Source organism: Mustela nivalis, assembly GCF_964662115.1.
Source record: "Mustela nivalis genome assembly, chromosome: 11".
In the NCBI taxonomy this organism is placed as follows: domain Eukaryota; kingdom Metazoa; phylum Chordata; class Mammalia; order Carnivora; family Mustelidae; genus Mustela; species Mustela nivalis.
In genome coordinates this window covers 39,918,590-39,924,498 of record NC_139030.1, presented here as the reverse complement: position 1 = coordinate 39,924,498, position 5,909 = coordinate 39,918,590, and positions in this window count along the sequence as shown.

The window sequence follows — 5,909 nt, the reverse complement described above, 5'->3', positions numbered from 1 at the left end:
TCCAAAAGCATAGCAACTCACTGGTAAAAGCAAAACAAAACCTTAAAATACTTTTCATAAAGGCAGCAAGTTTTCCTTTTAGTTACCCAACTGCAACATAATTAGATTGTAGGTAGAGTTGTCAGAGAATTTTCCAGGTGTAAAATATTTTAGATAAACATAAAGCAATAAAGCAGCAAATGAAAAATGAGACAAAATGGATTTATATATAGAATAGTTTATCATCAGTTATGCTAGGCGATATCTTGAAAATAGTATTTGAAGTAATATTATATGATTTAGCTGCAAGTATGTGTGGCAATAAATTCAAGTCGAGAGTTATCCTTCAGTCATATAAAATATTGAACACAGCATATCATTTTAAAGTGATGTGTAGTGCACCATGTAGAGAGCAAAATGACAATCTACGATAATACTTTCTGACCCCAGCTCTCCAACAAAGCCACAGTTTAACTGGTTTATTGACAGGGCAGATTATTATAGATTAGAGTGGTTCACAAAAGATGGCAGCTTCTATTCTTTTGTAATAGTCCAACTGAGCTGTTTTTGAAAACCTTTTATCTAAGGAACTCAAAACATTACTAATAGGTACTCTTATGTCTAAACATTTATCTGGTAACTACTTATTTGCAAGGGCTTTGGAATTGTAATTAGTATTCATCAATTATTCCTTTGGGACGTTCTAGTATTCTCAAGTCATTTAAAAATGAGTTGCTGAGGCCAAGAAGTCTGATTAACCCCTTGAGAGAAATACTAATAGACCACTTGCTCTCCAAAGCTTAACTCTGTCCTTGTACAATTGACTCATAGTTATGACTTGAGTAAGGGGAGGGAGCACATCAGTTAGCCTTTTGAGAATCATTTGATTTGGGGCAAATTGCTTTACCTCCATCTGTTTCTGTCCTTATGTGATTATAAATAAGAATATCACTGATTTTCATAATTCCACTTGCTTTAGAATAGACTTGATTTAGTTCATGTGTTGTTTTGTTTTTCCAGAAAAGATTTATGTATATCAAGTATGATTAAACACTTCTTTGTTATCGCAAACACTTTGAAGAAAGGGTTTCATTTCATGCTTAGGGGACATTGTATTTTCTTAGAAACTTAAACCCTTTGAATTCTCTTCATATGTTTCTGTGGAATATTTAGCAACTGAAATCTCCTTCATTTAAAGTGTCATGAACAACAGATGGTGCCCCTAAAAAGACTAGTTTCATATTCGAGTCACTTTGCAATAAAGCAATATCCTTGAATTGTATTCGAAGTGAACTTAGTGCTTGTGAGTACAGATTAGAAAGCCAAATGAACCAGAAGATAGGAATGACAGATGATAATAATTCTTGCAATTGAATAATTTCATTGTAGTCTTAATTATCAAATCCTTGTCAGAATTACAGTGGTGGTGGGACTTTGGTATCTCTAAGTTCATCCTCATCCACACACTCTGAGGCTTGAACGAAAGTTTCCTGCCTGACTTTTTAAGGTAAGTATATCTTGAGGATCCTCATGTGAATTTTCTTTAACTCTGGACTTCATCTGCCCCATTCGTTCTCTTGGGTCTCCAAGCTACCAGACCACACTGAGGATTTTGGACTGGCCAACCTCCATAATCATGTGAGCAGCTTCCTTATAATAAATCTCTTTCTATGTATATACACATCCTGTTGATTTTGTTTCCTTAGAGAACCCAGACTAATACAGATAGATTTCTAGTTTGGTATAGGATATGATAGATTAAGAAATGCAGAAAGAGTGGGGAGTAGCAAAATGTGGTGAGAAGATTGTAGCTTCACTCTGGACCTGAGCTAACTACGTGTGTGATTCTGAGTGAGTCTCAGTGGACTTAAAGCTTCTCCTGTATCAAAATCAGGAAGTTAACCAGATCATATCTTAAATCCTTTCCAGTTTTAACAAAGATGGCTACATCCCTAGATGCTATTAGCCTGAGGGTGGCCTGTAGTTTCTTTGGTACTTCTTCCATTACCACCATGATATTAAGAATTATGGGAAAGATTTACAAAGTGGAACATTTGCTGAATATAAAGGAATAAATATCATCTTTAGTAAATTTCTGTAAAATGGCAAGGTCCATTTAACTCATCCTGTACTCAATCAAAATCAAAATAATGAAGTAATAATTCACAAAACAATCAAATTCCTACTATGAGCAATTCTTATCTATGTGTGGCATTTTGTTTTAATACCATTGTTGGGGAATTTAATAATTCTAAAAGAAAACAACAACAAAAAAGGACAAGGCAATAAGTAAACCAAGCTTTAAGAATGAGGTCTCCCAGGAGTTTGAATTGAGACTACCTGAGGCAACAAATAGAAACTTAATGGGAGACGTGGATATAATTGTCATTGTATCAGTGCCTTCAGCATTTCCTGTTTCCTATTACATGTTTTACTGAGCTATTTTGTTAAGTGATTTCTTTCTTTGCTTTCTCTCCCACTTTCTTTTTGAATCTTGATTTTAAAAATTCTTGTATTTTCTCTTTGTTAACTTCCATTTTTTCCTCATTGTTCCTAGATACTCTTTTATAATGAAATGGAAATTGAATTTTTAGTTAGCATTGTATATTTTTTAATCCACTGAGCCACCCAGGCGCCCCAGCAATGTATATTTTTTATCTGCGTATCAGTCATTGTCATCAACATTATCATGTTCATTATCTTTACAGATTTTTATGCATTTGCTGTGGGCTACTTTTGTCAACAGCACATAGTTTATGAAGAAGATACAATTTATGAAGACTTAAAGATAAAGGTAGAGAGCAGATAAATAAAGGATTATATAAAAAGAAGAAGGTGTTCCAGTTAATAAAATAGAATAATATAATTCCTTTACCATAGTAACATTAGAGTTCATCACAAACAAATTCCAAGCACTGAAAATACAGATTTAGATGTCATTGTTACATTTTAAGAATTATGATTAAATTGACTTCATATTATTAGCTGTAAGCTGTGTTCCTTGCTCTCAAGGAATATAATTTGGTGCTCCAAATTCCTGTAGCAAATTTTTTCCCCAGTCCTTTTATAGTGTTTTGAACATTTGCATCTACCACCCGGTATACAAATCTCCATCCAGAGTGACTATCTGGTCCTGTTAGGACCCAGTGATAGTCTCCCAGAGTTACCAGTTGTGGCCTAATGTGGTCTGCTTGCCAACTATATTTGGAGACTTTCTCCTCCCTGGGAAAACTGTACAAGTCATCTATGAATGTTGTAATTGTTCAATAGTGAGCTGTGGGTCTTGCATCAACCCAAATATGCTTTTCTATTCTACATTGTACAAAACCAAACAAGTGCTGCTGCTAAGTTAGTCAGTCATTCTCACAATCCAATTAGTGAAGATTCTTCAGGAAGCTGATAACATCAGTTCACTAAATGAGAGAACTCCTTCACCTTATACTCCCTGGCTTCAGTAGCTTTTTGTCCCCCCCACAACCTTGATGGCTTTTTGGTGACTAGAAGTTATAGAAGTGCCATTTGTTTTTCCAGCATAATTTTCCCTCTGGTAACAGCACTAAGGCTAAAGGTTGTATCTTGGAAAGGTCAAAATCTGAGCTCAATGCAGCACCAGAATCTATCCCCAATGCTTTCTTTACTTTGATTTTTAGCTATATCAGATAAAAATAACCAAAGGATAGCATATTTAGCTTGTTTGTCATGATTTTGCACTTTTTTATGTATCCAGTGGGCCAGCTCCTTGGGAGTTGAATCTGTATTTCTAAATTCCACTGGTAACTTTTACCTCCAGTAACAAATGTCAAAGTAACTGACATCTACCACAGGGGCTTAGAATCTATCTAGGCATTAATGGCTTACCATTCTTTCCCCTCTCTCCTTTTCCCAATTAATGCTTTCACCATACTTCAGTGAATCAGGATCATTCTAGAGAATCCCACTTGTGATGCCAACTGTATTACCTCAATTGATGTAGGAAAAGATGTGACAATATTCAATCTTTGTTCATAATAAAATAAACTCTCAGTAAACCAAAAAGGGATTTTATTTTTTTTCAGTTTGAAGACATCATAATGAAACAAAACAAAACCCATCCTGTCCCCTTTTCCCCCGACTCTGCAATTAACCTCATTCTTAATGGTCAAACACTGAATCCTTTTCCCCCAAGATCAAGCATAAAGTGAGAGGGGCACCTGGTGACTCTTTTGGTTAAGTGCCCTACTCTTGGTTTAGACTCAAGTCATGATCTCATGGTCCTGAGCCTTCATGTTTTTCATGCTCAGCATGGAATCTGCTTAAGATTCTCTCCCTTTCCCTCCCTCTCTACCCCTCTCTCTATTCATGTATGTGCGGGAGAGCACTTTCTTTCTCATAAATAAATAAACAAATAGGCAAATAAACACATATCTTTGGGGAAAAAACAAAAAATGAGAGTGTTTACTCTGATATTTCCATTCAACATTTCTGATATATTTTTCATTTCTAGCATTCCTTTGGTTCTTTTTTTTTTTTTTTAAAGATTTAATTAATTAATTAATTAATGAGAGAGAGAGTGAGAGAGCGAGCATGAGAAGGGGGAAGGTCAGAAGGAGAAGCAGGGAGCCTGATCTGGGACTGGATCCTGGCACATCGGGATCATGACCTGAGCACAAGGCAGTCACTTAACCACCTGAGCCACCCAGGTGCCCTCTTTCTCTTTTTACAGCTTCCAACTCATTGCTGAAATTCCCTATATTTTTATGCATATTGCCCAAATTTTCAGCTGGATCTGTTAGTGTTTTTCTCAGATATTTTAAAGTCCCTGTCTAATAATTCTAACCTTTGAGCTATCTTTGTGTCTTCTGTTGGTAATTTTCTATTTTCTGTTTGGCCCCAGGTACATATTCATGTTTCTTTGTGTGTCTTTCTTTGTTTGATTGCGAAGAGGGCATTTTGCATAAAAGGATGCTAGGCACTGAAGTTAATAGTATTTACCTTCTAAAAAGTTCACACTTCTTTTGCCATATCGCTAGAGTGGCACCTAAGTTAATATGGTTATCTGTTGTTGTTGAGTTGGTCTGTTATTAATTAAATTATTTAGCTTTTGTTTTATTCTCTTCACCATTGGCCCAATGGCTGATCCAGAACTTTCCCTTTAATGGTATTTGGAGTTTAAGCCCTGGCAAGATTCCAGAAATTTCTTAGTGCTTTACAGGTGAGCCATCGGTTTTGTTTTTGTTTTTGTTTTTGTTTTTTTCAAACTATGGATGATCTGTCTATTCTTTATATTTTGACTGCCAGCTTTTTGGGTTGCTGGGGAATTGTCTTTGTATTACGTGAAGAACTATGGGAGAGGGTGGCATGTGGGTACAGATACACTTTGTGGCTGGGGTTTCTTTGAATTCTAGTGTGTAATTCCATATGGTGGTTGAAAGTTTGTTAAGAAGTTCTATTCATTCCTCCTTAAACCATCTGTGGTACATTTGTCCTCATTCTTGTCACGATGCCTGGGATATAAGCAGCTGTGGTCTTTTTTCTCGTATGAAGGGCTTTTTCATTTCTTGAATTAATTCACTTAAGTTTCTTTGTAACCTTAGATTTTCAATTGGCTTACAAATTATGATTTTGTGGCTGACTTGGTTTGTTTTGGTTGTTAGGGTAATAAGATGGACTTTTAACTTTTTATATCCTAACCAGACTTATGTTACTTATGCTCCATTTCACCTTTCTGTCTGGAGTTGAATGCTTTGGTTATTAAGTTGTAATATTTCTTATCTAATAATGACGTCTTTTAAAACCATGGATTGGCATCTGCATTAAATTTATCATATACCCCATAAGTTTTTATGTGTAATGCTTTCATTGCCATTAATTTCTAAATACTATTAATTGCAGTTTTGATTTCAGTTCTTCCCAGGAGTACTTAGAAAGTGATGTGTGTGTGTGTGTGTGTG